Source organism: Sus scrofa, chromosome 1, assembly GCF_000003025.6.
Source record: "Sus scrofa isolate TJ Tabasco breed Duroc chromosome 1, Sscrofa11.1, whole genome shotgun sequence".
NCBI lineage: Eukaryota > Metazoa > Chordata > Mammalia > Artiodactyla > Suidae > Sus > Sus scrofa.
The window spans coordinates 147803352-147828441 of record NC_010443.5 but is presented as its reverse complement, the minus strand read 5'-3'; the positions used below and the strand labels follow the sequence as shown (position 1 = coordinate 147828441).

The window sequence follows — 25090 nt, the reverse complement described above, 5'->3', positions numbered from 1 at the left end:
TGCTGGTTGTAATGTAAAATAGTACTGCCACTGTGGAAAACAGTGTAAAAGATCCTCAAAAAGTTAAAAATAGGATTACCATATGATCTAGCAATTCCACTTCTGAGTGTATGTGCAAAATCTTTGAAAGAAAGGATTCAAACAGGTATTGTTGTGTACTGAAACAGGTACACTTATGTTCATAACAGGAAGTAACCCAAATGTTTGTCAGTGGATGAATGGATATACAAAATATGGTCTGTCCATTCAGTGGAATATTACTCAGCCTTAAAAAGAAATGAAATTCTGTCACTAGATACACCATGGATGAACTCTGAAAACATGCTGAGTGAGAGATAAGCTGATCACTAAAGGACAAATCTTTTTTATGTTGCACTTACATGAGGTCCCTAAAACAGTCAAAATCATAGAGACAGAAAGTAGAAAGTTAGTTACCAGGGGAACTGCCATACTCCTCAGAAAACTAAAATAGAATTACCCTGTGATCCAGAAATCCCACTCCTGGTCACATATCCAGATAAAACTATAATTTAAAAAGATACATGCATCCCTGTGTTTATTGTGGCATTAGTCACAATAGCCAAGACATGTAAACAACCTAAATGTCCGTTGACAGATGAATGGATTAAGAAGATGTACATGTATACTACTCAGCCATAAAAAGAATAAAACAACTATTTCAGCCAAAATAATGCCATTTGCAGCAACACGAATACAGCTACAGATTCTCATACTAAGGGAGGTAAGTCAGAAAGAGAAAGACTAATACTATATGATATCATTTATATGTGGAATCTAAAATATGCCAAAATGAACTTCCACACTAGTGTGGCCAAAAAGAAAAAAAAAAAAAAGAAAAAATAGCACATGGTCTTTGCCATCCATGCAACAGAGATGCAACATAGTAGACAAAGAAATGGGTCCTTTGTTGTAGAGTCAAGGAAAATGAAAATAGAATCTAGGGCCTGTTCTTCCTATTTCCTCTGTGTTTCTGAAAGCCCTTCCATTCTATGAGGTCAAGATCTATGACATTTAACCCCACTGGTGGGCAGTGGGGTGGGGGTGTATGGAGGTGAGAGGGAAGAGTAGTTCACCAACACATGGGTCCTCAGAGGGTGTTCACTGGCCAAAACTGGCCAATTCTACAGAAGTCGTTACTCATTGAGGTGCTCAGCAGATCTAATCTAAGATGTAAATCCACTTGATAGCTATATGCTTCTTCTTCTTCGTCATCGTCGTCGTCTTCTTCATTGTCTTCGTTGTCTTCGTCTTTGTCTTCTTCATCTTCTTTGTCGTCTTCTTCGTCGTCTTCTTCATCTTCTTCTTCGTCGTCTTCGTCTTCTTCGTCTTCTTCTTCGTCATCTTCTTCTTCGTCTTCTTCTTCATCGTCTTCGTCATCTTCTTTGTTGTCTTCTTCTTCGTCTTCTTCGTCTTTGTCTTCTTCGTCGTCTTCGTCTTCTTCTTCGTCTTTGTCTTCTTCGTCTCCTTCTTCTTCGTCATCGTCTTTTTCTTCGTCTTCGTCTTCTTCGTCTCCTTCTCCTCCTCCTACTCCTTCTTCTTCTTCTCGGCAGCACCAAAGCATATGGAAGTTCCCAGGCTAAGGATTGAATTGGAGCTATAGCTGCCAGCCTATACCACAGCCATAGCAACACCAGATCTGAGGCACGTCTGCAACCTACACCACAGCTCATAGAAACTCTGGATCCTTAACCTACTGATCAGGGCCAGGGATCGAACCTGCATCCTCATGGATAGTGGCTGGGTTTATGTTACTGTTGAGCCACAATAGGAACTCCCATTATAGCTGTATACCTCTAAGAAAATTAGTTAATCCTTCGAAAACTTGCTTCATGAAAGGGTCAGAAGTCAGGGGTAAAATGGTTCTTATTCCATAGAAACTTTGTGAACCTTAAGTGAGGTAATTATTTGCCCTTAAGTGCAGTGCCTGCAGCATTGGAAGCTGTGTTGTGAGTGTGAGCCACAGCATTCCTATGTGTTGCTTGAGGTGGAAGCTAGCCTTCAGGCACCACAAGAGGTAGGGCAGGAATGAGATAGCCTCCCCAGGATTCAGGGTGAAAGACCATGACTCACAGGTTTTTTATTTAAGTGGAAAGCTCTTTAAAGTAAATGGCTGGCACCTTCCAGAGGGTGATCCCACATAGAAGTGTTAACATTATTGTGAGGTTTTATAAAATTCAAAATGTAGCATTTCAGAGGTTTTATTTGCAGAGCAGAATTGGGTCTGACCAATGCTGTGGCTATGCTGTAGCTGAGACACCTGTGGACCAAGAGTTAAGTGCACTGGACAAGTTTTGCCAGAAGAACAGGTGTTGACCAATGATTAGATGCTCAATGTATTGGTAGTTTATTTGTAGATAAAATAATTAGGTTACTTGCTCATGCTGCTGAAAATATGTAACAGCCAGAATCAGACCTCCATGCAAAATTGGAATTAAAACTTACAAGCATCTTTGCTGGCATGGGGAGGAGTTGTCCTGCAAATGTTGGATCACGGAACCCTTAGATTAGTCCCCTCATCTTCTAAAGTAGAAGAAAGTAACAATTATGAAAAATTCTTCTTCTAAAGTAGAAGAAAGTAACAATTATGAAAAAAACAGTATGGAAAAAATAGTGCATTCGAGCAATACTTAGTATGAATGCCATTAAGACACTGGCCTGAGAATTAGGCTGAGCCCACATTGTCAACTGTAATACAGTACATCCCTTAATCATATAATCCAGAAAAGAACTATGTGGCTCAAGGAAAAAACTACTTCTCCTGGAAAATCTGAAACTTCGCATCCCCCAAGATGTACTAGTAATACTTTTTCCTGTAAGAAACAAATTCAGTTGAAGTATTTCTTGACCCTGTGGAGTTCTAACCTGCTGGGTAAATTTGACCTACTTTGTATCTGACTACAACACCACTTCTTCAGAACCTGATCTGTACCAGACAAGAAATGTATTTCTGTACGAGTCCAGTGGTGCCCCCACAGCATGCCTTACCATAAGGATAAGTTTTTGGTTTATGAAGTGGAATACAAAAGCATTACACCAAAATAAAACATAAACATCACTGCTTACTAGTAACTCACATTTTCTTGCCAGGTTTCATCTTTTTTTTTTTTTTTTTTTTTTTTTTTTTGCTTTTTAGGGCCACACCTGTGGCACATGGAGGTTCCCAGGCTAGGGGTTGAATTGGAGCTACAGCTGCTGGCCACAGACACAGCAACATGGGATCCGAGCCTTGTCTGTGGCCTACACCACAGCTCATGGTAACACCTGATCGCTGACCCACTGAGCAAGGCCAGGGATTGAACCTGCATCCTCATGGATACTAGTTGGGTTCATTTCTGCTGCACCACAATGGCAACTCCCAGGTTTTATCTTATGAGAAGGAAACATTCCATTTATGCTGAATAATGATGCCACAGAAAATTGTAATACCCTAATGTTGATGCCATAATGGGAGGCTGTGTCATCAACGTTTATGTTTAAAAAATGCATTTATTTCTTATCTTCTATCCAGATACAATTGTTTCTGTGTTTGAACTCATACCATATATAAAATTCTGTAGTGTCATGAGTTCCTGCTGTGGCACCACGGGTTAAGAATCTGACTGCAGCGGCTTGGGTCACTGCAAAGGTACAGATTTGCTCCCTGGCCCAGTGCAGTAGGTTAAAAGATTTGGTGCAACTTGGCTCAGATTCAGTCCCGGCCCAGGAACTTCCATGTGCCTTGGATGCAGACATAAAATAAATTTTTAAAATTCTGTACCATTTTTAAGATTTTTATTTTTAAGCCATGTGATTTATGAAAGTTGAAAAGATGGTACAGAGAGGTGTGGCCATCACTGTTTTCTCAGGTTGTTACTTCATATGTAACTATGGGACAGTGTCAACACCAGCAAACTAACATGTACAGTGTGTGTAGTTCTAACCCACTTTATCACACATGTATGTTTTCATGTAACCACCAGCACAGTCAATCAAGATACAGTCTGTCTCTTTATAGAGGCCTCTCACTCTTCCTCTAGAGTCATACCTGTGTCCCTGCTCCACACTACTTCTAAACCCGGGCAGCCAGGAATCTGTTCACCATCTCTGTATGATTGTTACTGAAGGAATGTTAAGTAAATGGGATCATATTATGTGAATTTTTGACATTGTGCTTTTAAGCAGCATAATGCCCTTGCATGTGGTTGGGTCATGAGTATTTAATTCACTCTGTTGGTCTCTGCCTTTTAACTAGTGTATTTGGGCCTTTTATGTTTGATGTAAGCTCATATAATGGAGCCTAGAAAGGGCTTAGCAGCCAGTGCCTGGGGTCATTACCAAAGTCCTTATCAGAAATCCTGAGGGGCCAAGGGGGCCAGTTTGCTGGATCACCCAGGACCCCACTGAGTCAGAAAGTGGGAGTGGGTTTGTTTAAGAGAAGGATGCTGTAAAGGAGTGTGAGGGAATGTGTCCAGGCAGGAAGGTTGGGAGGGTGCAGGATGTGGGTTGAGAGAGAGGAGCCTGGAGGCTGAGGTGACTGGGACCCCCAGTGTGGGGGCCAAGCCTGTGGTGCCTTTACCCAAAGGGTACTTGGAAGGGGTGGGAAGGTTTCCGTTTCCTCTGTAGTTTTCTTGGGGGGTCTAGGGAGGGGAGTCTCAGGAATGCCCTCTGAGAAGAGAGTAGGTCAAGCTATAAAAAGTGCTGAAAGTGGGGCCGAAGCCTTTGTAGGGAGGGGGAGGAGAAAGAACCTCTTTGGAATGCTTTTAAATGAGGAGAAAACACAACAGCAGTGAAATTGGGAAGAGAAAGGCAGCTGTGAAAGAAGCAGGTCGTGGAAACATGCTAACAGGAGCGGCTTCAACCCTGCAGTGGTTGTGCTTTGAGGGGAGTTAAGGGTATGGTGAAGGGTCAGTGGTCTCATGGCCCAGTCCGTGAGGGTGATGAGCTGCACCCAAGGTGCACGACGTGCCTCTGATGAGTGATACTTGAGTCAGAATCAGCGGCAGCAAGAGAGTCCATCCCCAGTCAGTTCTGCAGAGTTGTCTTGAGACAGCAGCAAACAGCAGAGAGAACCCAAATGGCTCTTATCCCCCTTCACTTTTCAGGTGAAGGAAAGTGCCATTTGTGGGGGCACCGTTGACAGCAGAAGAGCAGTCACACCAGCGGCTCCCATCTGTGTCCCAGGCAGGGAAAGAGAGGTGAGGGGTGTCCCCCTGGCACCGTGTGCAGCTTCAGCCTTAAGAAGAAGAGTGTGATGGTGCCTGTAGAGGGAGGACCGAAAAGCCAAACAGACAGCACAGTTACTGTCACCAGCCCCCTGAGCCTCAGTTCTCACTGTGAGCAGGAGTGACGTGACTTCTCCCAGGCCACTGGAGGACCCATCAGGAAGGCCAAGGTGGTTTATGGAAAAGACACATGAAGGGCTATTGGTGTGCTTCTGGGATGTTCTCTTCTTGAAGCTGCATCCAGTGGTAATTTACTACACAATCCAAACATGTATGCCATTGGGGTTTTGTTGAAATCTACACTAATCCCCGAGATCCAGCGTGGCTCTTGTTGAAACTGTCTGGGAGGCAAATAAAGGTCTGAGGTCAGTTTGGAGGGTTTACTCTAAAGCATTACATGTATTTGGATTTGAAAGTCATCCCTGTGCAGTTGTCACTCACTCTCAGCCCAGAGCTGACTTTTTACCAAGACCTCGACCTGCAGGTTTCTCATTTGTGAGTCCTGCCACACCCTTCTGCCAAGGGAACACTTCTGAAAGGAAACACTTCTCTGACAGGAGAGGCCGAACCCTCCGCTAAGCCTGCTGTGTGTTTCTTCACTTTGAGAGGGAATCACTTCATCTCTACCAGGAACCAGGATGTGTTGGATTACGTTCTTCCAGAAGCCTCCATCACTGATGTATTCGCAGCCCTGGGTGCCTGGCCTCACTCAGGATGGATGGCAGCACCTGGGACTTCAGTATCTTTTAATGTCCTAAGACCAGTTACCCTGCTGCAGTTGAGAAGATCTGGTAAAGTTCACTTCCACTTTCCCCCTCTGCCGAGACCAGCTCAGCAGGATGGGGCTGAAGAACGGGTGCTGTGAAACTTAAGGAAAAAAGTTAACATGAAACAAGACACAGAGACATTTATCTTAAGTAAAGGTGGGAACTGGGGGACTCAAGGTCTCAGGGACAAAGGGCACCCCCTCAAGAAACCACACTTGTTTTTATTGTGCTCTTGAGGATTATGTCAAGTGAGGACGGGGTTGTAGGTGCAGGATATAGGCTTTTTAAAGTTATTTTCATTTCATTTAATTTATTTTTTTTGTCTTTTTGCCATTTCTTTTCTTTTTTTATATATATATTTTTTATTTTCCCACTGTACAGCAAGGGGGTCAGGTTATCCTTACATGTATACATTACAATTACATTTTTCCCCCACCCTTTCTTCTGTTGCAACATGAGTATCTAGACAAAGTTCTCAATGCTATTCAGAAGGATCTCCTTGTAAATCTATTCTAAGTTGTGTCTGATAAGCCCAAGCTCCCATCAGGCAGCCACAAGTCTCTTCTCCAAGTCCATGATTTTCTTTTCTGAGGAGATGTTCATTTGTGCTGGATATTAGATTCCAGTTATAAGTGATATCATATGGTATTTGTCTTTGTCTTTCTGGCTCATTTCACTCAGGATGAGATTCTCTAGTTCCATCCATGTTGCTGCAAATGGCATTATGTCATCCTTTTTTATGGCTGAATAGTATTCCATTGTGTATATATACCACATCTTCTGAATCCAATCATCTGTCGATGGACATTTGGGTTGTTTCCATGTCCTGGCTATTGTGAATAGGCTGCAATGAACATGCGGGTGCACGTGTCTCTTTTAAGTAGAGGACTTTTTGCCATTACTTGGGCTGCTCCCACAGCATATGGAGGTTCCCAGGCTAGGGGTCTAATCAGAGCTGTAGCTGCCGGCCTACACCAGAGCCACAGCAACGTGGGATCTGCGCCGCGTCTGCAACCTACACCATGGCTCACAGCAACGCTGGATCGTCGGCCCACTGAGCAAGGGCAGGGATCGAACCCGCAACCTCATGGTTCCTAGCCGGATTCGTCAACCAATGCGCCACGATGGGAACTCCTTAAAGTTATTTTAAGTCACATAGCTGGTTGCTGATTAAGCTTTTATTCTGACCTTTAGGCATTTAATAATCATTAGCATTGAGGAAGCTTGGCATCAGCTATCTATGCATAGCATTCTAGAGAATCACCATTGTGCTTCTGCAGATGGTGTGCCTATCTGCAGCAACCCGGAGTGCCTAGGTTTGCACCTTGATTCTCCTTGCTAATGCATATCCTGCTAACGACCCCTCATAAACACCTTGGGGCCATGAGGCTCATCTTCCTCTTATTCTTTAGAGGACATATCATGCTTGTGCAAATGGCGTGCCTATCTGCACAGGTCCGCGTACCTAGACCAATGCATTATGTCTTCATTCAGCTGACCCTATGAATAACTTATGCCTTTAGGTCTTTGTTCTTAAGCTTAAGTCATTCACCAGCACTGGGACGGTTTTTCAAGCAGGAAGATGGGATAAAGTAAAGCAGGACAAGATGGAGTTTTCAGCAAAGAGACTGAGAAAATATTGTAGAAACATGTTTCGTGACACCCCTCAAATCTTCAGGGAAAAAAAAATCATATTGATCTTTAAAATGGATGCAAACAACCTTTTTGGATGTCCCTTGAGCTCCTCCTGAGTTAGTGCTTTATTAACCATTTTGCTGTGAGCCAGAAGCAGTGTGACCACCTGTTCCCGGGCCGGCAGCGGCTCCCCAGGCTGCTGTGAGGCAGCCCTCAAAGTGAGGTGCCTGCCCCATCAGCCTCTTAGAAAGACCCAGTGGCCTCGAGGCCTCTGGAACAAAGGTCACAGCGTGGACTCATTTTCTAGAGCTGTTGCAACAAATTGCACAGACTTGGTGGCATGAAACAACAAACATTTAACCTCTCAGTTCTGATGGCTGAAGCCCCAAAACAAGGCAGCAGCAGGGCCATGGTTCTGCAGAGTCTCTGGGGAGGGTCCTTTCTGCTGCTTCCAGCTTCTGGGCGCTGTGGGCCATCCTCAGTGTCCTTGTCTTTCGGATACATCACTGCTGTCTCTGCCTCCCCCTTCCCTCGGACCCTGTGTGTCTGTCTACATTCCCTGCATATGAGGACACCAGCCTTTGCATTAGGGCTTATCCTAGCCCAGAGGGGCCTCATCTTCACTTGATGTATCTGAGATCCTATTTCCAAGTAAGGTCGTGTGCTGAGGTCCTGGGGGTGTGCATTTGGGAGAGCACTGCCCAGCCTAGGACACAAGGCTCCCAAGCAGAGTATGAGGCTGCAGGTGCAGCCCTCTTGCTTAGGTCCCCCCAGTACACAAGTACGTTGCTGGAGCACTCTGCCTGCCCGTCCTCAGCTGAGGCACAAGCCCTTCCCTGATCCCTTCTGGGTTGCAGACCTCCCTAGGAGGAAAGTGGCACCGCTGGGAACCAACAAACATCCAAATTAAATGCCTGCCACATATTTTAAAGGGTCTTTTGAGAAGTTAAAGAAATGTTTTGTTCATTGTGACCAAGAGTTCCTTTGTCTGAATGCAGACCACCCGCCGTGATTCATGCTAAGGTCACTTAGGAAAAAAGAAGCAGGGTGGAAAAAGCCAGTTGACTGCTGGCCCTGAGGGTGTGTAAGGAGCTGCACAGAGTGACTCACCACTGACTCACCACCTTCATTTTCTTCCCGCTGCCTAAGTTCTGTCCTCAAACTTCTCAAGGCATCAGAGCCAAACCACTGGCAGCGTTTACAGCCTGTGACATTTCAAGTTGAAGTGAGAGAGCAGTACTTAAACATCAAAACTTAAAATCATCTCTTTGGAAGACAGATCCCTTTCCTTTCAATACAATGTCAGTGTCTTTTTCTTTACTTTGGAACTTTTTCTTCATATTAATCAAGTGATTACCATTTTATGGTTGACGCAACTTGCAAATAGTTGTAAAATTAATGTGAACAATAATAACTATTACTGTTGCTGTCTTGTTTCTGTTCCGGTGGTAGTAAGTCTGGACCATTCTTAACTGCTGCAGAAGAAACCAGGCAGGACAGAAAGTGAGCAGTCAGCTGCTCACACCTCCTGCTGCTTAGGACGGGGTGCTCCCAGGCCAGCATCCCAGGCTGAACTTTCTTATGGGCACTGTGGCTGGATAGCCCGTAATTTCTGACACAGTCATAATTTCAGATACGCTGTCATTTTCTAGCATTCAGTTTTGGTCTTCTGAGATCTGTGTTCTTAGCCACTCACAGTAGCCCCTTTGAGGAGATGAGGATCCCACCTTCCACGAGCATCGAAATCCAAGTCTTGTCATCTTGCCAGAGTCCTGTGGTTAAGACGGGCAGCAGCTTTAGGCACACATGGAGGGACAGAACTGGCAGGGGCCAAGTCCACTTACTGTCCATTTGGAGAAAGGGAGGAGCAGCAGAGCACAGCTGGGTTGCTGGTGATACAGCAGCCTGGACATCTGACCCAGCAGCCCACCTCCTCTGTGCCTTGGCAGAGGTCAGCCTGACATTGGCGGGTGGGCAAAGAGCTTAAAGTTCTCAGCCCTGCAAGAGAATTGCAGGCTGGGAATTGAGGCTGAAAGAGTAGGGATTTGCTGGAAGGTCAAGGAAGAAAAGGATGTCCAAGCCCAGAAAGTGACATGATCACTGTCCTGGAGCCATGACACTGTGCGGGCATTTGAGAAATGGAAAGTCTGCCAGAATGGGGAGTTTTCTTTTGCTGTGGCTGCAGTAACCAAGAACACAGACTAGGTGCTTACCCAACAAGTCTGTTCTCTCCCGGTCCTGGTGGCTGGAATTACAAGATTAAGGTGTTGGCAGGGCCATTTTCTTCTGAGGCTGTGAAAGACAGTCTGTGTCTTGCATCTTAGCCACTGGTGGTTTCCTGATCATCTCCGATGACTCTTGGCTTAGAGATGGGTGACCCTGATCTCTGCCTTCTTCCTTATCTTCCCTCTGTGGATGTCTTTCTCCCTGTCCACACTTCCCATTTCTGTAAGAACACCAGTCTGTTGGAGTAGGGCTCCCCCTGATGATCTCATTTAAACTTGATGACCTATTAAAGACCCTCCCTCCAAATAAGTCACATCCTCAGGTCCTGGTAGTTAGGGTGCCAACATGTCTTTTTAGGGGGATACAACTGAACCTACAATGGGGTGTAAGACACATTTGGAATGTGCAAGAAAAGACTGGAGTATGGACAATGCTGAGAAGTTCAGAGCTGGAAGGCTCTGAACTAATGGAAGGTGTTCAACAGGATAGTGACATGTTCGCATGGATATTTTAGATGATAGCTCTGTCCTGGGCAGGTTATGTTGGAGCAGGCAGAGTGGACATTAGTGTACATAGCAGGAGAGACCCCAGGTGCTGAGGGTCCACATGGGTGCAAGAGCAGAGGAATAGAAAGAGGGAGACACATTTTAAGAGATTTAAAAGGGAATTGATAAAGCATGGTCAACCATCAGGTGACTACATAAAGAAATTAAAGTAAGTGATAAAAGTGTTTGCCATGGTCTCTCTGAGGCAGAACTAAAGATGGGGAATGAGGGTGGTCCAGAGATTAGGTTTCCAAGGGTTCTTGGGAAGGGCTGGTGGGGCCTGAGGTGCGCCCGCAGTGTTCGGGCTTAGCTGCATGTCCCTGGAAACTGGGTTAGAGGCCACTTTTTGAAAAGCACAGAAGTTATGATTTAAGAAGCTCTCAAGCATATTGTGATAGTTCATTTTATGTGTCAGCCTTGCTGGGCCATGGTGCCCAGCTATGTGGTCAGACATTATCCTATATGTTCGTGAGGATGTTCTTTGGATGGGATTTTCATTTAAATCAATGTTTAACAGACTTTGAGTAAATTGGATTACCCTCCATTATGTGGAGGCCTCACCAATTAGTTGAGGCCCTTAACAGGAAAAGACTGACCTTCTGAGAAGAAGAAATTTGGCCACCTGATGGCTCCCCTGGGTCCCTAGCCTGCTGTCCCACCCTACAGATTTTGGACCTGCCAGGCCTCCACAATCATGTGAGCCAATTCCTTAAATCTCTCCCCATACACACATCCTGTAGGTTCTGTTTCTCTACCCTGGCCAACACATCATCTTGACTGGCTTTAAATGTGGTTCTGCTTCCTCAACCCAAAATGAGGGCATAAATTTATGTGATTGGACTAAAAGGAAAAAATGTTAAAAAGTAACATGTTTTGTTTTGTTTTAAAATAAAACATGTATTGGAGTTCCCAACGTGGTGTAGCAGAAACAAATCTGATGAGGAACCACAAGGTTGCAGGTTTGATCCATGGCCTCATTCAGTGGGTTAAGGATCCAGCGTTGCTGTGAGCTGTGGTGTAGGTCACAGATGTGGCTCGGATCTAACGTTGCTATGGCTATGGGGTAGGCCAGCAAAAACAGCTCTGATTAGACCCCTAGCCTGGGAACCTCCATATGCCGTGGGCGTGGCCCTAAAAAGACAAAAATAACTAACTAAATAAAATAAAACGTATTTAAAAATGTGTTGTGTTTTAGGCCCTCTTAGCATCAACCAGTGACAACTCATCCCATCCTTTCCTTCCTGCAGCTCACAGATGCTCCCCCTGCAGATGCCCAGGACCCTGGGTAGAGCCCGGGGACTGCTGGTGATACCCTCATGTTGAGAATGAGGTGAAGAATTCAGTGTCACCTGGGAACCCAAGTTGTGCCCTGTCCACGGAGGGTGGGGTTGGCAGAGCATCTGTGCGCCCACTCTTGTCCTTGGCCTGTGATTTTCACAAGAGGTGGCCAGAGATCACAGAGTGGATGCAGCATTCATGAGAGTTTCCAAGGAAAAGACCTCAGGATGAGGAGGAATGGCCGATGTGTCTGTTGGAGCAAGGATACGGTTGGCCCTGTAGGTGCAGCAGGCAGCAGGCCTGCCTAAGAAGGTGTGTGAACGGAACAGCAAACACAAGCACCGTGCAGAAAACACACTTGCGGGACATGGCCATCCGGAAGCGCTGAGGGATGGGAAGGGGGAGCAGCCGCTCCCAAGGCCTCAAAACATGCTTCCCCTCAGCGTGGTGACCTGTGCCCTGGAGGCGACCTTAACCAGGTGACCGTGTCCTTCTGCTGGGTCTGGGATAACTGGGCACCAACTTTAACGGCTCAGAGAAAGATTGGAACTCTTGGCACCCTTGTTTGGAATGTCTTCCAAGTAGCTAAGGGTAATGATGATTCATTTATTATTTTGTTAAATTTCTGTTAGTTTCTAAAAGGGTGGGAAAACCTACTAAAATATTCATAATCAAGCGTAAACACAAAAGTAGAGGATGACAGTTGTACACAGTGAGACCAGAATTTTAAAACACTGTCTCTGTGCGCTCAACCAGGCATGTGTAACACACACACCTTCCTGGCCAGTGAGACCACAGGGCTTATTTATTTATTCTTTTTGCTCAGGTGAATTTTCTTCAATGAAATATATTAATTTATAAGAAGGAAAGATCAAAAAGCATACATTGTTTACAGAACCTTGAAGCATTTGTGTTTCAACCAGCTCAGCATTAGAAAGGAATTTATCTAAAATGGGAAATCACATTTGGAAACATTTAAACAACCGCTTCTGGGTCTGGAGAGGCGATCTGTCGCAGCACGCGTCTGCAGGAACCCTGGTTCTGGAAAGGTTCACCATGGATCTGGTCCTGTTAGCGTTTCTGTGGGACACAGGGCTGGGATCAGAGCAACAATCACCTTTACAACTCAAGGTAAGGCTTCTGCTGTCACCCTAACCAGTGCTTATTTTTTCACCATGAAATTTGAGGGGGATGTTTCACATCTGATGGCAAAATTAGAAGTGTGGACCCCCGGCCCTCTGGGTAGGCCCAGTCTTGAGCCTCAAGCATCTGCGAGCCCTTCCCTCTGGCCTGTCGCAATGGAGAGGCACAGCCCCTCTGCGGTACCTATCATCCCTACATCTCATACCCTTGTTGGCCCCATGGTACACAGGCGCTCCAGCCTCTTTATTAATTGCATTAGCACAGGTGTATGGTGTGGGGTTCTAGCAAGTTCTCCAAGGATGCTGCTTCCATTGGTATCAGAGTCCCAGATCCCTCAGCTTAGACCTCCCTCTTTCTGTCCCCAGCCATCAGCCTGTGGGTCTCACACCAGCCATTCGACCTCGTCCTGCCTCTCAGGGGTGCAGGGAAGCATTGGCCAAGCCAAGTTGTCAATAAAACCCTCTCTCGGGGTTTGTGGAGCTCAGCTTGTCAGATCCGAACCTTCATGAGGGATTTTTAACTCCTAAGAGGAACAAACTGTCCTGAAAGGGATCATAGTCCTTGTAACGTGTTTCCTCCACTGAGATCCCAGTACTGATGCAGGTACAAGTAACTCGGCAGCAACGTGGGATGAGAGTGCTGATGGCCTGGGTCCCTCCATGGGGTCAGCTGTGGCCACGGCTGGGGTCCAAACACAGGGTGATGTCTCTGTTACATTCTCCAAGGACCACACCTGCGGTATCATGCTCCGTGATCAGTTCATCACAACACAGCGTTTCATAGATGCTATTTCTTCTCCATATAAAAATGCTATTGACAATACAAACACTAGAAATGTTTGCTAACCTAGTTCATTTCCAGATATTGCTGTGTATTTTGTTATAAGTTTAAACAATTCTTTAAACAGGTATTCATCTTTTGTATTTGGAAAAAGGTTTAACTTCATGTGAAAACCAATCCCTAAATAAATACAAAACATTGCCTGCTGATGAGTACCGCTGAATTAGCTTAACCCACAGGGGGAGACCTACCCCAGAGGCTGGTTCTAGTCCTACTAGGGCTGGGATGCCGGTGCACGACAGGGAGCTCACCATCTCACTGAACTACCTGCCTGAAAATCTCATTTACAGATGAGATTACTCAGACAACAGCCTTCAGAAGTTAGTCCCACTGTCTTCAGTATATTTAAAGCCAGCCTCCCAGCACACACCTGTAGTGTTTGCTTCAAGCCCTACTAGTGGAATGGGCAGTTCCAGTCCTGCCCATTTATAGGCAAAGCGGTGACTAACGATCCACTGATGTAGCCACATCAAGGACTATGGTACCTTAAGGTAGCTCAATTTAGTCTACAGGCTTTTCCCGCTGAGCCTGTGATGTGACCAGGTAGGAGGGTTGGGCACAGTCAGTGAGGAGAGGAGAGGAGATGCCCAGAGAATTGTGAGCAGTTATGACCTATGGAATAAATTAGGTGTTTCTCTCCAGGTCCTTATGAACACAAACGACAGTCTCAGAAATGATAAAATAATTTCATTCCACGTTTCAGATTTAAAAGTAGGATTGAAAATATTTAGGGACAAAAGACTTGCTTAGTGGAAGGTTCTGCATCCAAGGGACTGCTTGCCTGGAGACATCCAAGTGACCCAATGGCAGCCAACCCCATGGATGAGGACACCACCCTCATGGTGACATCCTTTGGCCTGGACATTCTTTCCAGAATGAACTTGTCCTTAAAACGGCAGGGGGTCACACCATCAGCAACACAGTTGCTCTCTGGCTAGTTAGCATGACTAGTTAGCAGTTGCTTTCGAATCTGTGAGCTCTCTGGGGACAGCAGATGAGGTGTGAAACACACAAGAATCCTGGGCCCGAGGGAGAGGGTGGGGCAGAGCCTTTAGACTGCGGCGGGGGAGGGGGGCCTTTGGGGACCTGGGTGCAGATGCCTCTGCTCTGGCTGCACAGACGGGCTGCTCCCAGATCACAGAGGTCAGGACTGGGGGGCCCTCTTGTCACTTTATGGGCTAGAAAATGGGCGTGCCCCAGGGAAGGAGGGCGACAGCACAGGTTGGTGGCAGCTCGCTGACTGCCTCTGTGTTGCCTTGTTTGCCTGCTGATTCATTGATTTTTTTTCTAACTGAAAATTAGATGCTTCTCATTTCAGAATATTTAGAAAATACAGAGAAGCATCAAGAATAAAATCAAAGTCAAGTGAAAGATGGTTACAGAACAGACAAGCAATACCCAGGTGACACTTGAGAGCAGCGGAATGAGAAGGCTGGAGGGCCAGGAGCTCTGTCCTGGGATCGTTGGTGGCCTTGTGTCTGACTTCTGTCCCCAACCCCCCATAGCTGGGGGTGCAAAGCTGGCCCTATGTTGTTTCTCCACATTCAGGAACAGAGGGCAGACGGGTTGCTCCTTTCCTCCATCCTGCAAAGGGGGCCTCCTGTCCCTTTTCCCTGCAGGTTGGGGGCAATTCAGGGCAATCCTGCAGTTATCATTACTGTAGTCATTTAAAAATCCTGACTATGGGCGTTCTCTTGTGGTGCAGCAGTTGGGTCTCTGCTATGGTGTGGGGTTCGACCCCTGGTCCTGGGACTTCCACATGCCTTAATTGTGGCTAAAAATAAGTAAATTTAATGAAATAAAAATAAAATTCCTGTAGCTTCCTTCATTTCAAAAAAAGATCAGTAAAGGAGTTGCCATCGTGGCTCAGTGGTTAATGAACCCAACTAGGATCCATGGGAATGCGGGTTCAATCCCTGGCCTTGCTCAGTGGGTTAAGGATCATTGCCGTGAGCTGTGGTGTAGACTGCAGATGCTGCTTGGATCCCACGTTGCTGTGGCTATGCCATAAGTACTTCTGGAGTTCTGGTAGGATCTTCCCTTTTTCTTTCTTACTTTTTTTTTTTTTTGCACTTGAAATAGATTTTTGTATTCCTGTGAAAAGCGATCCTCAAGCTCCCCACTTGGTGATGTTGTTATGTTACTTCAGAGAGAGATGTTAATTGTTAATATACAAATGTAAAACCAAGCAACACCAGTCCTTCTGGGGTGAGTTCAGTGGTGGCAGGAGAGCAAATGCCTTTAGCTGTGCCATCAGAGAAAGGAGATCCCCAGCTGAGACTGGAGAAGGAGGGTCATGGGTGTAGAACTGAGACCTTCCTAGGGCTTCCAGCTGTTCCCCTCTGCGGGCCCCTCCTCACCCGCAGCTGATGGACTCCCCGGACTCCCTGTGGACCAGGAGATGGCAGGTGCTCTCCCCCACCCAAAGCTCAGCCTGGGGCCCGCAGCACACCCACCTCCACCCCAGCCAGACGCCCAAGGCAATCAGTTGAAATTGTTTCTCTTGAGAATTGTCAGGACATTGGTCAGTCATTCTCTAGCATCTAACTTTGCTTTTGACAAGTTCGATGTCATTCTGAGCTCTGAACTTTTTAAAAGTCACTGGTGTTTTTTTCCACCTTCTCTTTCTTCTGGGGAAATCCTGGGCCCTGTCTTTATCACCACCGAGGACACCGATTAAAGAAATAGGCCTTGAAACTTTCTTCAGCTCCCTACACTGTCTTTTCTCTCCTCAGGGTTCTTTTTTCTCTCTGTTTTGTTTCTGCCTTTCATGCTGGAATATTTCCCAAAACATCTGGCTGTCTCTGGTTGTCCATGTTTAACAAGAGGACATGATCAGAAGAGGGTAGGTTAGGAGTTCCTACCCTCATGGCTCAGTGGTTAACAAACTCAACTGGTATCCATGAGGATGCAGGTTCGATCCCTGGCCTTGCTCAGTGGGTTAAGGATCCAGTGTTGCCGTGAGTTGTGGTGCAGGTTGCAGAAGCGACTTGGATCCCACGTTGCTGTGGCTGTGGTGTAGGCTGGCAGCTACAGCTCTGATTTGACCCCTAGTCTAGGAACTTTTATGTGCCACAGGTGCTACCTTAAAAAGACAAGAGAGGAATTCCCGTCGTGGCGCAGTGGTTAACGAATCCGACTAGGAACCATGAGGTTGCGGGTTCGGTCCCTGCCCTGGCTCAGTGGGTTAACGATCCAGCGCTGCCATGAGCTGTGATGCAGGTTGCAGACGAGGCTCGGATCCCGCTTTGCTGTGGCTCTGGTGTAGGCCAGTGGCTACAGCTCCGAATGGACCCCTAGCCTGGGAACCTCCATATGCCGCGGGAGCGGCCCAAAGAAATAGCAAAAAAAAAAAGACAAGAGACAAAAAGAAAAAGAAAGGAAGAAAGAAAGGAAGGAAGGAAGGAAGAAGGAAAGAAGGAAAGAAAGAAAGAAAAAGAAAGAAAGAAAGAAAGAAAGAAAGAAAGAAAGAAAGAAAGAAAGAAAGAAAGAAAGAAAGGGAAAGAAAAGAAAGAAAGAAAAGAAAGAAAGGAAGAAAAAGAAGAAGAGGGAGAGTTAAAGCTGGTGGAAGTTCTGTGGCTGACGTGTGGTGCCCCCTCTAGGGCAGGAGCGGGCAACATGTCCTTTGAAGGCTGGGGTAACATGTATGTTAAGCCCTGTGAGTCTGTGCTGCAACTACTGCACCCCCATTACACCGCTACAGTGCCTGTCCCCTCCATAGCGGACATGAACATAAAAGAGTGTGGCTGTGTTCCAGTAAAACTTTATTCACAAGAGCGGGCAGCAGGCCAGCTCCTGGCAGAGGGCCTTGTCCGTGCCCTTGGTGGTGCCAGAGACTGAGCTCGGAGTTGGGTTCTGCAGAGAAGAGCCCACAGGTCTTCCGTGAGGGGTGGGATGGGGAAGAATTGGGTGAGGAGTTGTTGGTCCACAAGTTGAACGAGCAGGACTGGGGGTTCCTGTGAACCAGCCTGTTTTCAGGGTTAGCCTTTGACATCCTTGCCGAGGTAGACACTAAGGATTTCACACGCCAAGGGCTTCCTGTCAGCTTCCCATTCAGCAGCCGATGTTGAAATTTTTTCCACTTATCAAGACAAGGACCTTCATTCACTTACTTTCCATCTCCCAGCTGTATCATCACTTTATTGTTTCTGTTTGCTTTGTTCTCATGAGTTTATAACTTTTTCCCCTTTATGGTCATTTTGGTAGGACTTGAGGAGGAGGCTGCCAAAGCATCATGTGTTTTGCATGTTGACAGAGGCCCTGGGGAGAATGGGGTTGGGGGAGGAGACATTTCAAAAGAAAAGAAAACAAAATGGGAAAGAAAAGAGGGCAGAGGCCAGGAAGGAAAACATTTGCTTTTGGTTTTCCCCCCCTAAACAGAGAAATGAAACATTGAAGCCTCTCTTAAGTTAACCTTCATTCTCCTTCCATTTTTTGAAAAAAGTAAGAAATAAGATAATAAACAGCATTGAGAAATATATTTTGCATTACAGATGGGGGCTGACATATACAGAGAGGTTTCTCTAACTCACTCTCTCCATGTTTGCGCTCAGAGAAAGCCAAAAAACTTGAACCACACGCAACATGTGACCTGCGGAGACCATTGCTTCTGACAGTAGTTCTGTTTCTGACAATATCGCAGTCTCCTTTTTTTTTTTTTCCCCTTCTTCCCCGTGAAATGCTCCAGCAGGAATCGCGCTGAGATGGGATGCAAAGTAAGCCTGGCTTGCGAATGACATAAGCGTGGGTCACTGCAATCATCTGCAAGGTGGCCTTATTATTCCGGCTGTTCCGAGGGAACACAGTGGTTTCCTCTGAAAGGTTCCCAAATCAGGATTTAATGTCATGATGACTAATTTTATACAGTTAAAATGCCATGGGGGCTCTTTCAGAGTTCAATAATTGAGTTTCAAAGTTCTGCTCTTTAGAGAAAGAAGAAAAAATACTCACGTTCTAGAAACCAAAGCGCAGCATCACATCACCCCCCACGTCTTCCTTTCACCCGTCACACATGTGCATACACACACATACACACACGCAGGCTTGTACAAAGTTCTGCTACCTGACGTGTCGGCAAACAAACTTAAGGTGTCAGTGTGTCTGAAACTGGCTGTGGAGGAAAACTGCAGCCGGGAGCTGGAAACCCAACTTCCTGAGGTGAGGTGATGAGGGTGGAGGAGGTGGGCAGCCCGGTGGGAGCTGCCTGCTGTGTCCTCCTGGCTCCTGGTGCCATGCCTGATCAGGGTCCCTCATTGTCAGGGGTGTCAGCAGGCTGTTTTCGGGGCGGGAGATGGGGGAGGGTGAAGGCAGGGACAAGCTCATTCAGGCTTCAAGCCCAAACCCACCCGCTTGTTATCAGATGTGATCACTGAAAACGAGCTCCGCAGCTTGCTTGAGGTCACCCTAGAAAGCAGTGGAGCAAGGCCCCAAGCCCAGCAGGGTGGCTTTTGGCCCCCAGAGGACCCTAGTGACAGCCCCAGGCGGAAAGGCAGGGGACCACCATGCTTGACTTCCTCTAGGGCAGACGAAGGAGGATGCAGGACTGCAGAGGATCCCAAGTGGGGCACCTGATGGCCCCGCAACGTGGAGGCCCCCAGGGACGCAGCCTGCTCACAGGCCCTCCGTCTGTGCAGCTAAGCAGCGGCATCTTTGTTGACACACACATTGCGGATCTGTGGCCCCACCTGCACGGTGGGAGGCTGGGCTGGATCACCTCTGAGATCCCTGTTGGCTTAAGCTTCTGTAACTCACATGCTTATCATCTTTGGACTTTGTTGTGATCTATTGCTCTTTTAAATTATTTTCTATGAAAAACGATACAGACTTTGGGGAGTTCCTGTCATGGCTCAGCAGTAAGGAACCCAACTAGTTTCCACGGGGATTGTGGGTTTGATCCCTGGCCTCTCTCAGTGGGTTAAGGATCTGGTGTTGCCATGAGCTGTGGTGTAGATCACAGACACAGCTCAGATCCTGCGTTGCTGTAGCTTTGGTGTAGGCTGGCAGCTATAGCTCCAATTCAGTCCCTAGCCTGAGAACTTCCATATGCCACAGGCACAGCCCTAAAAAAGAAAAAAAAAGAAGAAAAAAAAAAAAAAAAAGAAAAGAACACAGGCTTTTTTAAAGAGAGAAAATGCAGTCAGATCTCAGGTTATAGAAGTTACAGAAAGTTTTCTACCTGGGCTTCGTTAATATACCAAATAGTCAAATATTAGATCCTTATCAGATATGTGACTTGCACATACTTCTCCCATTCTCTAGGTTGGTTTCTCATTTCCTTGGTATTGTCCTTTGATGCACAAATGTTTTAATTTTGGCTGGGTCCAGTTTATATGTTGTTTTCTTTTGTTGCTGATGCTTTTGGTTTCATAGCTAAGAATCTGTTGGGATTCTGACAGGGACCGCATTGAATATCCCGTCACTCTAGTGGTGTTGACATCAGAACATATCTTGACAGTTGTAAGGCTTTCAGTCCCCCTGCTTTTTGCAACACTGGTAAATCCTTTTTACTCAGATTTCAGTGCTTGCCTGTCTTCTGTTTTAACTCTTTGCATAGTCCTCACTGCCATGCAGTACTTCCCTTCCTTACTTGCATTTCCAGCTGCTTCTGCCCTGTCCTTGTCCATTAGAATGAAAGCTCCCTGATAGCTGGGCTGTGCCTGTTTGCTCGCTGCTTCATCTTGGCATCTGGAATCATGCCAGCACCTGGAAGGTCTGGAAGAAATATTCATAATGATGAATGAATGAGTGAACAAATGAAAACTGGCTGGGCAAACAGAGCAGGTTTGCCAGGGAGTGAAGCTGGAGTGTTACTCTCTCCTGTGGAAGTGACAGCAGTGGGGCCTTGAGCTCCTGACATGCAAATGCTCTGCAGACAAACTTTCTCTCCTACAGCCCTGAGCTTGCTGAATGGGTTCACCTTCAAGCATTAGCTGTAAGAAAGCAGGCAGAACTGAGATCTGTGGTTGTTAAGAATTCCTGAAAGGCACCTGATCGTTCTTGCATTTACATTTCCTTCCATTTTGTTCTAAATTGTGTTTTAGCCATCAATCTGTTGATGCTACTAAAAGCCGAATGAAGCGAAAGGTCTGTTTCTTCCTTACTCTAGAGTCCCTGTGGGAAGATGAGCTGCTTGAATCAAGAGGTTGTAACCAGAGCTCCTTGCCCTCCAGCATGGCCTCACCCGGCTGCCTGCACAGAGTCCACCTGGTCTTCCACCCATTGGCATTGGTACCAAATGCCTGTCTCCATGCTGTTCCTCCTCTCACTGATGCCTCATGGGGCAGGGACAGAGCATCCCAGACCGCCCCCTAGTCAGGTAGGTGTTGTGTCACACAGGACGTGGGCAACAACAGCACAGGCCACAGAAGGCCTGGTGATGGAGCCAGAGTGCAACTGAGACCAATGTTTCAGGGGTCTTTGAACCTGGACCAGATCTTCCCACACAGAGCAGAGGATCTCAGCTGCTCACGTGTGAGCACAAAGCAGAGGCACAAAAGGCAGAGGAGCAGGTGAGGTGCCTGTTTTGAGCTCCAGAACAGAAGCCGCCTCCAAAGTGCAGGAGTCTTACAAGAAGGAAGAAACAGGCACGTGCCCCAGACCCCTTTGGGAGCCCTGCAAACCCCCGAGAGTGATTCGGGTGGATGGCAGTTTCAGATCCTCTCTGCTCTTGTTTACTCTTGCTTGGAAGATAAGATAAAATGTACAAGTATACAAATAGGTCCAGAGTCAGAAAGGTGCTGGAACACATGGGTACCTGCGGAACCCAATTTTGTGGTGGCCACAGAGAGCTGGGCGTTCCTGGAGTTGGAGGGTCTGAACAGCAGCAATAGACCTGTTGAGGGCAGGTTGGGTGCTGTTTAGACTCTCAGGTTCGTGTTCGGCTGCGTTCCCAGGTCCGCCCCCAGCATACTGATTACTGTGCCTCTGCGCTGCTGGCACCCCGGCACTGGCAGAATGGCTCCCCACTGCCTGCTTCCATGGCATCCTCAGCCCTACCCACCCCTTGGGGGTCTTCTCCAGAGAGATCATGTCTCTTGGGACTGGATTCAAATAATCAGAGAAAACCATTTTCTTTACTGTCTTGTTCCATTACACAGTCAATATAAGAAGGAGACATGAGATGGAGAGGCTATTTTGACCCGAGGGGAAAAGGAACTGCCCATAGTGACTAATTCCATTCCTGGCAGCCAACAGGTGTCCCTGGCAGCCAATGGGTGCCCCTTTTAAAAATGTGGTCCTGTCTCCATGGCAGCAACAGTGTGCAATATCTTCCCTGTCTATAAACACGCCTTGGGTTTATTTGAAAAATAACAAATATCTCTTTATTTGGTTTAACCAAATATCTCTTTAATAAGATGTTATAGACTGATTTGGGTAGAAATGAAAATGCATGGCTTTCTCTTTAAAGGGGGTCATGTGTTGACCCCCAGGGAGGCCGAGCATCTACCCCGAGCATCTGCCCTTGCCTTTCTCTCCTGTTCTTCTCTGTGCTCCGTCGACCCACCTGTCCTGTTGACCTTGGGCCTCCTTTGATTGTTAACAAGTGGAGACTCCAGTTAAACATCATGTGGGCAAAGACGCCTTTGCAGGATCTTTCTATAGGCACTAACTATGACTTGGGAGGATTCATGATTCATTGACTTGAACCCAGTGCACAAATTGTTCTTTTCTGGATGTATAACTGGAACATTGTCCTCAAACTCCAAGAGGAAAATGCTTCTGATATAAAGATGGAAATGAGAAATGGGCTTCTAACCAGAACATCATGAGAGCTCGTGCTGCACGTGGATCTGGACACAATGGGAGCCTTTCACTCTGCAGGGCAGTCGAAATGTCAAATAATTCTTGAAGCATAATGTGTGGCTTGTTAATCCCTGCCAACGTCTTATTGCTCTTTGTGTGCTGAAGAAGTTGCGATTGGAGCAGAGTGACAGTGAGAAGGGACATTTGTCAAGACCTCCCCCCACATTTGCCCCACAGCACCCAGAGCCTGCCGGGCACGGACGCCCCCGCCCAGCATCCTCCAGCAGTGAGAGATGCTCCACCAAGTTCACAATCAGAGACGGTGAAGTGCTTTGAACGAGTTACTGATGAATCACTATAGTGATGTCCTCTTGATTAATATTTAAAATACTCATCCAGATCAATAAGAAGGCAGCCCACTGAGTCTACTCCAACAGAAGAATGCACAGAGATCTCAGCAAGTATTCACAGGAGAAAAATGGAAAAGGACAGTGAACAAATGGAAAAAGCCCAGCCCCACAGGTTGCTAAAGAAACGTGAAACAAAAACATGGCAATGCTCACCTTTGCGGGCTGTGCAAGATGGCAAGAATTTTTCTCCCCTAAATGGTCATGCTTTGCGTTTCTGAAGATGTTGGAGGCAGCACAGGGCTGTGCTACTGCTGGGCACATTATGTGGGCTGTGCTTTCTGCTGAGAGATTCACACTCATCTGTGCAGAGCCTGGCTCCGCGTAGTCTCATCCACCTCACTCTCACCCTTGGCCGACACATGAGCAAGGGTGAGAAGCACATTTACCTATCACTGTGCTTTCCAGGAGGTGAAAGCTGAGAAATAACCCAGAGGCCAGGCCAGGACTCCCAAAGGTTGCAGGCACCTTAGTCTCTCCCCGCTTCTGCCCACAGGAGTGAGACTCAGTTGTGTTTATAGTTATTTTTTTCCTTACTGGATTTGTGTGCACCAAACTGAATGAATCATTATCCTGGATTCATGTGTGGTGCTTTTATAAGCTTGTGCCTTTGTAAAAATATCGTGAGCACTTATAAGCCGACCACTGAACATGAATGAATGCTTGAACTTGGCAGTGACTGTATCTGTGTGAGTCCCTCCCTGCCGACCAAGGTCCTGCCGCCTCCTGGCTGGCCTGACCTGTTTCTTCTTCCTGTGCTCCTCTTTACATCACATCACATCACATTATCCTATATATGTACAAATATGTGTTCCAGGAAGATCTCTAACTTGGCGAAAAGAGCATCGTGCTCATGACATCTTTGACGCTTGTTTTACTCCCTGAATATTTGCCATGGGAACCCATCTGTATTCTTGTATGTGGCTATAATGTCTTCGTCTTCACTGCTTCTATTTTCTTTTTTGAAATTTTATTTCTGTTTTTTTTTTTTTTTTTTTTTTTTTTATGGCTGCATCCATGGCATATGGAAGTTCCCAGGCCAGGAACTGAATCTGAGCTGCAGCTGCCAAGAACTTTGCCATGGCTGTGGCACATCAGATCCTTTAACCTACTGTGCAAGAATGGGGATCAAACCTGCACCTCTGCGGGAACCCAAGCCGCTTCAGTTGGATTCTTAACCCACTGCTCCATAGCAGGAAATCCTCTATTTTATTATATCATGATTTATTAATCCACATTCCTATGAATGAGAATGTGAAATGTTCCCAAGTTTTTGCTCCTGAGAGCAAACACAACAATCCTATCTACATCTGCTGATGTACTTGCAGTTTCTCTCTATGGCATTTGTTTCCTGGGACTTTGTTTGTGATCAAAACAAACTGGACAGTACAGAACACCAGCCGGTCAATCCCTCCCAGTCGGAGGTGGGAGGTTGGAATCCAGGTGTTGGTGGGCAGGGCTGTGTTCTGCGGGAAGGAGCCTTCTGTGTCTCTCACAGCTTCTGTAGATCCCCATGATCTGGGATTCCATGTACATAAAGAACATTTTCTAGATGACAACATTTTAGACGTGGCTTTCAGGGATTAGAGACGAGGATGGGGAAGGCAGGTGGGCTGCAAAAGGGACACTTGTGGTGTCCACATCATCTAGACTGGCCGTGGTGAACACGTGAGCTCTAAAAGGGATGAAATCAGCTGGAACTCAGCACACACACAAACCAGTGTTAGGAAGATGGGGGAGTCGGAGTCATTGCTGCATTGCATATCCTCCTTGTGACTGTTGTGCCATCCTTGGGCAAAATGTTAGCATTCAGGATTAAAAAGTGAATTTATTTCCCCCGTGTGTGTTTTTCTTTTTGGAAGAACTGTTCACCATTAATACTAAATAAGTAAGCAAAGAAATATATAAGTAAATCTGCCACCCCTCCCACCTGGGGCCTCTGCACAGACTTGCTCGTTAAACAGCATCTGGAACAGAAATCGGTGCTTGGCGTGTGGAGTGCCTGCCGTGACTTTTAATTAGAGACTCATACTCAAAAGCACTGCCTGTGTTCCTCTGCCTGCACCATCTTGGTCTGTGCAGTGTTTCTCTTTCCAGTAGCAGTGGCATGCCTAGCACTGTCCCTCAGGGACAGCCACTCCCTTGAATGAGGCCTCCTCAGCACCCCTCAATTTCAAGTAGGTGCCATTGTACCCACCAATTCTGGGGACAAGCTGATGTTTTCAGCAGTCCTAAATGGATGTAAACTTCGTTACGTGGACAAGAAGATTTCCTTTTGGTGCTCA

The 25090-nt window shown here is 46.5% G+C and overlaps 1 long non-coding RNA gene across 4 annotated transcripts in view; it reads left to right on the top strand.

Moving 5' to 3' along the window:
* Nucleotides 1–23795, top strand: part of LOC106509046 — a 29184-nt gene extending 5389 nt beyond the window's left edge. The window contains exons 2-4 of one of the 4 annotated variants that reach the window (XR_001306261.2): nt 11643–12264; nt 12500–12804; nt 20762–23795. This is a non-coding gene — a long non-coding RNA (uncharacterized LOC106509046). Of the gene's footprint in view, nt 1–11642; nt 12265–12499; nt 14674–14974; nt 15340–20761 lie in introns of those variants that run through there. The other 3 variants (XR_002345831.1, XR_002345830.1, XR_002345828.1) reach the window with 3 other exon arrangements.